Genomic DNA, 13,954 nt, shown 5'->3' with positions numbered 1-13,954 from the left:
CTGTTGATGGTGCGAATGGAGCGGTCTACTGCCTGTCGAATCTTTGGAACAGTTCTGAAGCGAATGCCACGACGTGGTTCCTGCAACTTCGGAATCAAATCAAAGTCACAAGGGCTTTAGTCTGGGGAGTGTGGTGGATGGTACAGTACTTCCCAGTCCCATCGACCGAACAGAGCAGCAACAGCTTGAGCTGTATGCGCCTGCGCAATGACGTGCAAAATGATGGGTGGGTTGCGCAGAATGTGTCGCCGCTTCTTTCGCAAAGCTGGTCGCAGGTGGCGCTCCAAAAACGAACAGTAATACTGTGCACTGACGATCTGCTGTGGAGGAGCGTAATGCGTTAGGATAACACCATCACAGTCGTACACGAGAATCACCGTAACTTTAGACCGCTCCATTCGCAACTCGTGGTCTCGCGGTAGCGTTCTCGCTTCCCGAGCACGGGGTCCCGGGTTCGATTCCCGGCGGGGTCAGGGGTTTCTCCTGTCTTGAGATGACTGGGTGGTGTTGTGTCGTCGTCATCATCATTCATCCCCATTACGGTCGGAGGAAGGCAATGACAAACCACCTCCGCTAGGACCTTGCCTAGTAAGGCGGCGTGTGTCTCCCGCGTCGCTCCCCTACGCTCTGTAAAGAAGTATGGGACTCATCATCATTATCATCATCATCATTCGCACCATCAACAGAACAGGCTCTGCTAACGGCATACTACGGCTTCCACATCGCTGGCAACGGGTCCTACGCAATGCTGGTGACTACTTTGAAGGACAGTGACAGGTGGAAACATGTAACTCTTTTGTATCGGTTGTGAATAAATAGTCGCCACTATTTAAGTTCCAACCCTTGTATATAGAGAACAACGGCGGTACTATCACAATTCACTGGGGTACTTCCGACGACGCCCTTGTCCCTGATGAACACTCGCCGTCGAGGACAACATACTGGATTCTAATACTTAAAAAGTCTTCGAGCCACTCACATTATTCGGTATGCTCGCACCTTCGTTAACAGCCTGCAATGGGGCGCCGTGTCAAATGCCCTCGGAAAGTCTAGAAATATGGAATCTATGTGTTTCCCTTCATCCATAGTTCGCAATGTATCGTAAAAGAAAAGGGCCAAGTTGAGTTTCGCACAAGCGATGCTTTCTAAAACCATGCTGATTCGTGGACATAAGCTTCTCAGTCTCAAGAAAATATATAATATTCGAACTGAAAATATGTTCAAGGATTCTGCAGCAAACAGAAGTTAGGGATGTTGGTCTGTAATATTGCGGGTCTGTTCTCTTACTCTTCTTACATATTGGAACCATCCGCGCATTTTTCCAGTCGTCTGCAACAATGGTGGGCGAGGGACTCAAAGATAAATGCTAGCTAGCTACGGGGCCAATACCGTAGTGTACTCTTTGTAAAATCGGTCTGGGATTCCATCCGGATCTGCTGATTTATTTACATTCAAATCTTTCAGTTGTTTCTTCAAGCCAGGAATGCTTATTACTACGTCGTCCGTACGGGTGTCTGTTCGATGGTCAAATGCTGCTGATAAGTGGGCTTATATGCCAAGTTATTTGTAAATTTGTCTCGATTTTGCAATCACTGAAATAACATCACATATCCTCTCAGCCTGTGAAGTTTTATTTCATTATCTTCCCCCTTCTGTGTACTTCACGTTTTCGGGAGTACCGCAGGGAAGCGTGATAGGACCTTTATTGTTTACAATATACATAAATGACTTAGTTGACAACATCGGTAGCTCCGTGAGGCTATTTGCAGATGACACGGTTGTCTACAAGAAAGTAGCAACATCAGAAGACTCGTACGTACTCCAGGAGGACCTGCAGAGGATTAATGCATGGTGCGACAGCTGGCAGCTTTCCCTAAACGTAGATAAATGTAATATAATGCGCATACATAGGGGCAGAAATCCATTCCAGTACGATTATGCCATAGGTGGTAAATCATTGGAAGCGGTAACGACCGTAAAATACTTAGGAGTTACTATCCGGAGCGATCTGAAGTGGACTGATCACATAAAACAAATAGTGGGAAAAGCAGGCGCCAGGTTGAGATTCATAGGAAGAATTCTAAGAAAATGTGACTGGTTCAAATGGCTCTGAGCACTATGGGACTTAACTGCTGTGGTCATCAGTCCCCTAGAACTTAGAACTACTTAAACCTAACTAACCTAAGGACATCACACACATCCATGCCCGAGGCAGGATTCGAACCTGCGACCGTAGCAGTCCCGCGGTTCCGGACTGAGCGCCTAGAACCGCTAGACCACCGCGGCCGGCGAAAATGTGACTCATCGACGAAAGAAGTAGCTTACAAAACGCTTGTTCGTCCGATTCTTGAGTATTGCTCATCAGTATGGGACCCTTACCAGGTTGGATTAATAGAAGAGATAGACATGATCCAGCGAAAAGCAGCGCGATTCATCATGGGGACATTTAGTCAGCGCGAGAGCGTTACGGAGATGCTGAACAAGCTCCAGTGGCGGACACTTCAAGAAAGGCGTTACGCAATACGGAGAGGTTTATTATCGAAATTACGAGAGAGCACATTCCGGGAAGAGATGGGCAACATATTACTACCGCCCACATATATCTCGCGTAATGATCACAACGAAAAGATGCGAGAAATTAGAGCAAATACGGAGACTTACAAGCAGTCGTTCTTCCCACGCACAATTCGTGAATGGAACAGGGAAGGGGGGATCAGATAGTGGTACAATAAGTACCCTCCGCCACACACCGTAAGGTGGCTCGCGGAGTATAGATGTAGATGTAGATGCAAGATTTGAATGGATACTACGACTGAAACAAATGAGAGAAAGGAAAAATACAAGCGTCTTTCGTATACTTACAGCAAGATTGTAGTTATACTTTCTGCATACACTATAGTACAACGCACTCTTTATTACCAGAAAAAGTGGATACACCATAACCCTTGATAATTCCCATATCCACTCCTTACCGGGTCATCGTAAATAGTAGAACACACTGCAGTAGGTGCTGGGATCGATAAAGTAGGCAAGCGTTCCACTGTTAGGGTTGAGTGGCGCTGCAGACAACGACTGCAGTCAGCTTGTCGTTTAAATTTTTTATTGTCACCCACAAATAGACGTTACCAGCATTGGCGGTCGAAGACTTCCTGCGTAAGAAGTCACCTTCACTCTGCCAACGGCCGAAGGAGTGGACAGAGGTTCAGGTTACTCACTTGCCCTATGGGTGGAAAACTGCCCCTAAAGGCGGAAGAATCAGCAATGATCAACGGCATCAAGATGCAGAAGGCAATGGAAACCACATGTAATGTGTATCTACTTGACATGTAGCCTGTAATTGAGAAAGTGTCATGATGATCTCTCCATTGGCACAAGATCCGGAATAGGAGCCAATTTGGATTCCCGGGAGCGGACTGCCAAGGGGGAGGGGACCATGAGAAAAAAAAAATGAATAACCAACGAAAGGATAACATTCTACGAGTCGGGGCGTGGAATGTCAAAGGTTTGAACGTGGCAGGGAAGCTAGAAAATCTGAAAAGGGAAACGCAAAGGCTCAATCTAGATATGGTGGGGGTCAGTAAAGTGAAATGAAAAGAAGACAAGGATTTCTGGTCAGATGAGTAAAGGGTAATATCAACAGCAGCGGGAATTGGATTCGTTACGACTAGGAAGGTAGGGCAGAGAGTGAGTCACTGTGAACAGTTCAGTGATAGGGTTGTCCTCATCAGAATCGACAGCAAATCAACACCGACAACGATAATAAAAAGTACCCATTACCCATGTCGCCGTCGCAAGCTGAAGCTGAAGATGAAAAGATAGAGGCAGTATATAAGGGTAGTGAACGGGTAATTCAGTACGTAAAGGAAGACGAAAATCTAATAGTTATGGGGAACTGGAACATGGTTGTAACTTGTAGGGGAAGGAGCAGAAGAAAAGGTTACCGGAGAATATGGGCTTCAAATGGTTCAAATGGCTATAGGCACTATGGGACTTAACATTTGTGGTCATCAGTCCCCTAGAACTTAGAACTACTTAAACCTAACTAACCTAAGGACATCACACACATCCATGCCTGAGGCAGGACCGTAGCAGCAGCGCGGTTCCCGACTGAATCGCCTAGAACCTCTCGGCCACAGCTGCCCGCAATATGGGCTTGGTACTAATAATGAGAGAGGGGAAAAATAACTTCCGCAATAAATTTCATCAAGTAATAGCGAATAACCAGTTCAAGAATCGCAAGAGGAGGAAGTATCCTTGGAAAACGCCGGGAGATATTGGAAGATTTCAGTTAGATTACATCCTGGCCAGACAGAGATACTGGAAATCAGATACTGGACTGTAAGGCATACTCAGGAGCGGATATAAAGTCAGATCACACTTTTTAATAGTGATGAAGAGTTGGCTAAAGTATATGAGATTAATCAGGAAGAATTAACCGCAAAGAAGTGGGATACGGATGTACTAAGAAATGAAGAGACACGCTTGAAGTTCTCTTGATAATTTAGGAATACAGACATACAAGTCACTGAGGACTGAAATAAACAGGAAGCGCAGGAAAGCTAAGGCGAAATGGTTGCGTGAAAAATGTGATGAGGATCGGAAAAGAGATAATTGTGGGAAGGAGTGACTCAGCATATAGAACAGTCTAAACAATCTTCGGTAGAATTAAAAGCAAGGGTGGTAACATAAATAGTGCAGTGGGAATTCCACTGTTAAATGCATAGGTCAGAGCGAATACACGGAAAGAGTACACTGGTGGCCTCTATGAGGGGAAAGATTTGTCTGGCTTGATGGAAGAAAAAACAGGGGTTGCTGTAGAACAGATGGGAATCCAGTATTAGAATCAGAATTTAAAAGAGCTTTGGAAGACTTAAGATCAAATAAGGCAGAAGGGATAGATAACTTTCTATCAGAATTTCTACAAGCATTGGTGGGAGTGACAACAAAACGATTATTCACACTGGTGGGTGGAATCTATGAGTCTGGAGAAATACCATTCGACCTGCAGAAAAATACCATCCACACAATTCGGAAGAGTGCAAGAGCCGACAAGTAGGAAAATTATCGTATAGTCAGCTTAACAGCTCATGCATCCAAGTTGCTGACTACAATGCTATACAGAAGAATGGAAAAGAAAATTGAGGATGTGTTAGATGACGAGCAGCTTGGCTTTAGGAAAGATAAAGATACCAAGATGCATTCCTGACGTTGCGGTTGATAATGGAAGCAAGAATAAAGAAAAATCATGTTCATAAGATTTGTCGACCTGGAAAAAGCGTTGGACAGTGTGATATGGTGCAAGATTTTCGAGATTCTGAGGAAAAGAGGAATCAACTACACTATGAGATCAAAAGTATCCGGACACCTGGCTGGAAATGATTTACAAATTCGTGGCGCCGTCCTTCGGTAATGCTGGAGTTCAGTATGGTGTTGGCCCACCCTTAGCATTGATGACAGCTTTCACTCTCGCAGGCATACGTTCAGTCAGGTGCTGGAAGGTTTCTTGGGGCAGCCAATTCTTCACGGAGTGCTGCACTGAGGAGAGGTGTCGATGGCAGTCGGTGAGGCCTGCGCGAAGTCGGCGTTCCAAAGCATCCCAGAGGTGTTCTATAGGATTCAGGTCAGGATTCTGTGCAGGCCAGTCCATTACAGGGATGTTATTGTCGTGTAACCACTCAGCCACAGGCCAAGCATTATGAACAGATGCAACCGCTCTTCAACAGTGGGAAGCAAGAAGGTGCTTAACAATGTAGGTTTGTTCTGTGATAGTGCCACACAAAACAACAAGGGGTGCAAGCCCCCTCCATGAAAAACACGACCACGCCATAACACCATCGCCTCCGAATTTTACTGTTGGTACTACACACGCTGGCAGATGACGGTCACCGGGCATTCGTCATACCCACACGCTGCCATCGGATCGCCACATTGTGAACCGTGATTCGTCACTCCACACAACGTTTTTCTACAGTCGTCCAATGTTCACGCCCCTTGCACCAAGCGAGGAGTCGTTTGGTATTTACCGGCGTGATGTGTGGCTTATGAGTAGCCTCTCGACCATGAAATCCAAGTTTTCTCTCCTTCCGCCTAGCTGTCAGATGCAGTTTGGAATTCCTGTGTGATGATCTGGATAGATGTCTGCCTATTACACATTACGACCCTCTTGACTGTCGGCGGTCTCTGTCAGTCATCAGACGAGGTCGGCCTGTACGCTTTGTGCTGTACGTGTTCCTTCACGTTTCCACTTCACTACCACATCGGAAACAGTGGACTTAGGGATGTTTAGGAGTGTGAAACTCTCGCGTACAGGCGTATGACACAAGTGACACCCAATCACCTGACCACGTTCGAAGCCCGTGAGTTCCGCGAAGCGCCCCATTCTGTTCTCTCGCGAAGTGTAATGACTACTGAGGTCGCTGATATGGAGTACCTGCCAGTAGGTGGTAGCACAATGCACCTAATATGAAAAACGTATGTTTCTGGGGGTGTCCGGATACTTTTTATCACATAGTATATAAGGAAAGATGGGTAATATGCAACACGTACAAGAGCCAAGCGGGAATAATAAGAAGCGCTAAGATTTAAAAGTGTGTAAGACAGGGATTTCGTCTTTCGCCCTTACTGTTCAATCTGTGCATCGAAGAAGCAATGATGGAAATAAAAGAAGGCGTCAGGAATGGAATTAAAATTAACGTGAAAGGATATTAGTGATAAGATTCGCTATTGACATTGCTATCCTCAGTGAAAGTGAAGAAGAATTAAGGGGTCTGCCTAATGGAATGAACAGTCTAATGAGTACATGATAGTGAGAGTAAATCGAACGAAGGCGAAAGTAATGAGAAGTAGCAGAAACGAGAACAGCGAGAAACTTAACATCACGGTCGATGGTCACGAAATAGATGAAGTTTAGGAATTCTGCTACGTGGGCTGCAAAATAACAAACGATGGACAGAGCAAGGAGGACATCAAAAGCAGACTGGCAATCACAAAAAAGGGCATCCATGGCCAAGAGAAAAAAATGGTTAAAATGGCTCTGAGCACTATGGGACTTAACATCTGAGGTCATCAGTCCCCTAGAACGTAGAACTACTTAAACCTAACTAACCTAAGGACATCACACACATCCATGCTCGAGGCAGGAGTCGAACCTGCGACCGTAGCAGTCGCGCGGTTCCGGACTGAAGCGCCTAGAACCGCTCGGCCACCGTTGCCGGTGGTCAAGAGAAGTCTACTAGTCTCAAACATAGGGCTTAATTTGAGGAAGAAATTTCTGAGAACATACAATTGAAATACAGCAGTGAAACCCGGGCTACAGTCCGACCTTTATCAAAGTCGGAAACGTGATGGTTCGCATTTCTCCTCCTTACACGAGGCATCACAACAACGTTTCACCAGGAACCGGAACGTAAGAGGATCGAAGCATTTGATATGTGGTGCTACAGAAGAACGTTGACAATTAGGTGGACTGGTAAGGTAAGGAGTGAGGAGGTTCTGCGTAGAATCGGAGAGGAATAGATGGAAAACACTGACAGGAAGAAGAAAAGCTTGATATGATATCTGTTAAGACGTCAGGGAATAACTTCCATGGTACTAGAGGGAGCTGTAGAGGGTAAAAACTGTAGTGAAAGACAGTGATTAGAATACATTCATCAAATAGTTGAGGACAAAGGCTACTCTGAGATGAAGAGGTTTGCACAGGAGAGGAAATCGTTGCGGGCCGCATCAAACCAGTCAGAATATTAATGGCACACAAAAAGAAGCAGACGTAGTACAGTGTGGCTACTACAGGCTGACGGCAGGCGACGGGTTTTAAATCTTGGACCCAGACGCGCCGACTAGGGCACGCCACTGAATGTGTTTCTCATGGAGGCGATCGGTAATGGGAACCCTGGTATCTCTGCATTGCAAGCGGCCGGTTGCTGCTTAGTCAGGGTGGTGTGACAGTGACTAGGTGTCAGGGGGCCGCATCTTGGCGGGCCGGTTGCATACCCCAGCGCAAGATGGCCGTTTTGCTAAGTGTGTTGAAACCTAGACTGAAGGCTGGAAAGCGGCAGTTGGTGGAGTAGGACCCCCATGACAGTGCTACAAAAGCCCTCACTTTGTGCCTTTGACCATGAGGCGGCAGATCATCAAGCAGCGGTCGTTGGGTTACGGCCCAGCTACAATGATGGTAACTGATTAAAGTGAGCATTGTTGAGCCCACAGTGGAGACTAACGAGGGCTGGTGTGGATACATAGCTGATAACACGCTCTGCTAGCCCAGAGTTTATATACAGCCAGAATGGTCTTGCAAATGCGGAAGAAAAACAAAGCCACATATGTTCTGTGCTGTCGAACTCCCTTGCTAATGTGGACGATGATTACTTTAGGGTTGTCGATGAAGGGTAATCAATACCCAGAGATCGGCGCCAGCGCTATTATGGCGAAAATGCTATGTTGGCCAGCTAATGCCCTGAATACTTCGCTTTGTCCTGTGTCACTACAATACCAAGAGAATAATCCAAATAGTCCAGGGTTAAGAAAGTCCGCCAATAATCTGTAAACAGCAATAAAAAATGTGGCCCAACTGAAATCCAGTAAAAATCCAGGTCACGACATAGAGACTTTAGCACAGCACAATTTTTAGCATCTTTCAGTAGAATGACGGAGAGTTTTATACTTGGCTTGATGTCAGCAGCCAGGCCCATGTGACAGATTGCTGGCACCTCTTACCAGCTGCGGGGGGAGTCGTTGATACAGACACTAACGGTATCGGCCTCACTGTTGGATGACAGAGATATAGCACCCGTCCTACTTTAATCACTGCATAGGGCCAAAAGTGTGTCTGTCGGTACTGTGATCACCACACTGGTAGGGGGAGGTTTGTGTGGAAAAGCTAGCTAGAGGTTCTGTCCATCTTGATGTCTAATTTCTGTCCTCTGCTTGAGGCAAAGGTGTGGTGCTGGTGCTGGAATTGGCTGGAGCAGATGTTCCGGTCTCCAGGTCTGTGCCAGGAGTCAGTGGTGTTGGAGGGATGTGAGTCTGCCAGGTGTCGGACATTGTATCGAACCAGCTCCAGTGGTGGTGGCGGTTGTCTCGAGGTGGAAGTTGCTAAGTATAGGCACAGATGGTTGTATGTCGTACCAGCATGGTGTCACTGGCTTCCATTTTGAACGTTCGTCATCCCTGGACAGCTCTCACGATGCCTGGATTCCAATCTGCCATTGTAAACCACTGTGCCCATCAAGTACCAGTGGTGATGGCTGGACTGACATCAGCTTGTTGTAGGCCTCAGGAGGTCGCAGAGGATCTGCTGTTAGTGGTCATGTAGCTGAACGCTGGAGTTCGTACCTGTATTGGTGTGCTCCTGTAGGAGGCCAGGAACTGGTTCAGGACCTCAGCCTTTGGTGGATCTGACTGCTCTTTTGCATGGAACACTGGAGGCTGGGAGCAACAGCATTATTGTCAGGTGCATTATGCTTTTCCAAGAACAGAAACTTTGAAACATACTTGATGAAAATCGAGGGTCATTGTCCACAACCATTGTTCCTGGGGCCCCATCAATGGTGAATACTTTTTGCAAAGCTCGTATTGTCTGCCTTTTGTGGGATTGGAAGTGCGAAGAACACAAGAAAACTTCGTAAATGAGTATACTTTATAATAAGAGCCACATCTCTCTGAGGAAGGGGCTACCCAAGTCCACACTGATGTGCTTCCATGGACGCTGTGGCGTTGACCAGGCGTGGAACCGTTGCAGGAGTGCTGACTGGGTTGACCCACGTGTCTTGCAGGACTGTGCTGCCTCCCAGTGTCCTGCGTGATGCTTGGGCAGTAGGCTGTCACCTTGCGGGTGCCTTCATGCTTGCCATCCATCAGTCATCAGCAAGAGGGTCATTCATGAAAAGGTGATGCAGTAGCAGAGGGATAACCGCCCAGTGCCTGATATCAGTAAATCATTAGATATATTTTGGTCCCGGTCTGTTCTAATTTCTTTCAAGACTGTCGGTCTCTAACATGGCTAACCTAAAATATTCGCCCCTTTGACTCCACCAATCACAGGGATGTTGCCGATGTGCTTGTGGCGCCCCTTATTCTTTCTGCTCGGTACTCGGTTCGTCTGCCCTCCCCAATCGATTCATGTACCTGCCATAATTTATGTGTCTCCATTTCCGAATTATAACAACAGTTGCAGCACAGATACGGGTTCAGAAATGGCTCTGAGCACTATGGGACTTAACATCTATGGTCATCAGTCCCCTATAACTTAGAACTACTTAAACCTAACTAACCTAAGGACAGCACACAACACCCAGCCATCACGAGGCAGAGAAAATCCCTGACCCCGCCGGGAATCGAACCCGGGAACCCGGGCGTGGGAAGCGAGAACGCTACCGCACGACCACGAGATGCGGGCTCACAGATACGGGATTTTGCTTCAGTCAAAAGCAATCCATTCACCTATTTGTTTGGATGGCGGACAGCTGTGTTATCCCAGCGCTGGTTATGGCACTGCGAAACCTCCACAAATCTCACACGAAAGTGTGCTGTTGAAGCTCGCATTTCCACCATCTCACCTTTAATGCTATACTCTACACAGCTTGCTGCGTAGCTTTCCATAACTCTGTTGCCTCTCTTCGTGCTTCCCACACACTGTTCTCCAGGATTGTAGCCATTCTGGTATCACTAATTCCTTGTCCAATATTTCTGCTTCACTTTGCAACATCTTAATGTTCTGGTTTACTGATTCTTCTACAGTGTTGCGTAGCTCATTACTTTCCCAGTCAGCTGGCGTAGTCACCCAGTATTGTTCAACACATCTTTCTCCAAACTCGCGATTTGTCTGGTGTGCCACTCACTTGATGCCTTGTTTCTTTTCACCATTTGTTTCATTGTTCCACAGCGTCATTCATCCTCCTAGTGTTCCCATCATCAGCTGTCTCAAATACAGTTTTCAGAAGTCGGACTCCCACATCAATCCAACCTCTCCTCCTTCTTGAATGCAGTATAATCCCAAGAACCAGTATCATCTCGTACTTCAGCTTCTCATAAGTCCGACGTATTCTCCCCCAAATCCCCGTGAGTCCTTTGAACACTCAATGATTCTTTTCCCCTTGTCGACAATTACTGGAGGCTTCGTCTAGCCGTCTCACATCATTCCGTATCTCCCATGCGTTAAACACCATTTGTATAACCACAGATGACCGGTGACGATCACATCTTCTTGCTTCGCGAACAGTACTCCTCCTTCCAGGTGCTGGTTCCGCAATGCTCCCACTGTGACGACCACCAGTAGTCCCCAACGTCATCTTGTCTTCCGGCATATATCATCTGACAATAGGGATACCAATAAGCCTTTTCTCCCCCTAACGTCCCCTGCTGCTCACAGCAGTTCATTGCGCCTATTCTAAACATTATGTTACAATTACGCGTAACGTTCAGATAATATACGTCTACTTTTGTACGCTAGGTCTCAATCCACACGGACTTCTTATCACTGCTTCACCTACAACTTCTCGCTCGCTCCTCCTCACCTTCTTTTCCATTTTTCCTTTCTAGTCTGACCTTCCAATTCCTGGGGTAACTTCCGGCCTCCCTCGAAAAGGTTTCAAACGTCCCACGTACACAATTGACGTTCTCGTCTGCAACTGAAGCTTGACTGTCACCGGTGACGTAGTTTCCAAAACTTGATATGACCCTTGACACTTCAGAGAAAATTTCTTCGTCTTTCCCTTTGGGGTGTAAGAAGTCGATAGCATTATTCATTGGCCAACCTTGTTTTGAGGCATTCGTGCTGTACATTGCACTGCTTCCTCTTGTTTTACCGCCCGTGTATTCGCCTTGCGACCCTTTCTGTATTTCCCTCCTCACCCTTGCAAGTTCCTTAGCTCGTTCTCCTATCTCCCTCTTCTTGGTTTTCACGTATCGAACGACGATGGCATTTTACGACCATATATTACCTCATATAACAAAAATCCTGTATGAGTGTGCTGCTTCACGTTGTACTCTGAGATCGCATACCTCAAATAGATATAGAATTGGAAGGAAAATCAGCATTGGCCGTATTTTGTTGTTTTATTGTCAGCAAAATCGATTTTCGGTCACTTAGTGACCATCCTCAGTGCTGTAATATACAATTAAAATTGGTAGGCACTGGTGATCGCTCTAAGCTTGTGGTTATAGCTTGATACCAGTACCTACCAATTTTAATTGTATATTACGGCACTGAGGATGGTCACTAAGTGACCGGAAATCGATTTTGCTGACAATAAAACAACAAAATACGGCCAATGCTGATTTTCCTTCCAATTCTATCCACTATTTGGTCGTGGTGCACACAACACGCCATGGAGTCGCCAATCAATCAAATAGATATTCCAGTTGGTATGGTGTGCATCCACACTGAGTCCTAACGTCTTCCCTGTGATTCTATGCACCCTTTCCATCCTCCCTTGAGGATGAAGAGAACTCGTCCACAATTTCTTTACACGTAACAACTTACATAATTGCTTGAATAAATCCGACATAACGTTAGTACCCTGGTCAGTTACTATCGTTTCAGGTACCCCAAAGTTCAATATCCAATTGTTTACTCGCGATTGTGCCACTGTTGCTGCCTGTTGGTTTGGAATTGCGACCATTTCCACATATCTCAAAAAATGGTCTATAATCGTGATTATGTACTTGTTCCCTGCAAGTGTTTTGTTGAAAGGACCGAAAATATCAAGCCTGAGAATGTTTCAATTATCTCTGTAACGGCACTCTCGTTCGACACAAATACTCCCTCTGTGCACCTCGTATTCTTCTAGCAATACCTCATTATCATTCTCTGCTACCCTCCTGTTGGTGGATCTACATCCTCCATGACGTGCTAGGACGTGATCATGTATCTCTTGAAGCACTCCGTTCCTCCGTTTCGTTGACACTATTACTCGTGGTCTCAGTTTGGTCTCTCTGCACAGCAACGCATCCCGTATGCAAAACTGCGGTTGTTTGCTACGCTACTGACACTCGCCATCCGTCTTCTGTGGTGTCTGGCTCTCCTTAAGCTCGTTACAGCATATATGCAACACTGCTACTTTCCTACGTAAGCCTAATCCGTCTGTGTTCCCATGTTTCTTTCCACATTAATTACGACCTCAAAATCAAACTCGGTCAACCATACCGCCCAGCGTGTCAACCTACTAGGCAGGTTCTTCAACCACAGCAACCGTGTCAACGCTCCATCATCCTTTATCACTCGAGACTTTTTCCCGTAGAGGTATCACTTGAAGTAGGTGATTCCATGGATAAGGCTCAACATCTCTTTTTCCGCCTTGGAGTAATTCGCCTGCGGAGTTCATTTGGCTTGATGCACAGGCTACCGCGTGCTCTGCACTTTCTAGTTCTTGAAACAAAACACAATCAAGTGCATCGTTGGACGGAATGAATTCCTTACTGAAATCTGAAAACTCTAAGATCGGACTTGATGTTAAAGCTTCTTTCAGTTTTTCAAAAGTGCGTTGACGGTCCTCTTGTAACCTCCCCCTCACTTATCGACCTTAATGACAGTGAAAAATTAAACCGCGTGTACCTAATGGAAATTTGGGAAAAGCAATCGTCACCGACGTTAATCTGTCGGTAAAGAGGGAGGAAAGGGTTACATCTAAATGAAAGGAAAAATGCAAATGAAACTGGTGGAAATTAATTTTGAAAAGGGGTAAAGTTAATAAAGAAAGTAAATGTGCGGTCGTCACATTAACAATTAATTGGCGCTAATTAGATATTTGAGATTTGGGGGAAATTACGGTCGCCAGTCCTAAGGACAATTACTATACTAACTGAAAAAGAAAGGTTATTACACATATAATTAGCACTAGAAGCGTGGCAACTGAAGGTTGACACGTGTAGTGTGAAAACTGAAAGTTTGTCAGAAGTAATAAATTTCGCTACACTCTGACTTAATTTAGCAAAAGAATTAATAAAACCGGAAAATCTA

Source organism: Schistocerca americana, chromosome 6 (genome assembly GCF_021461395.2).
Source record: "Schistocerca americana isolate TAMUIC-IGC-003095 chromosome 6, iqSchAmer2.1, whole genome shotgun sequence".
NCBI classification, from domain to species: Eukaryota; Metazoa; Arthropoda; class Insecta; order Orthoptera; family Acrididae; genus Schistocerca; species Schistocerca americana.
Note: the sequence above shows the minus strand (reverse complement) of the source record.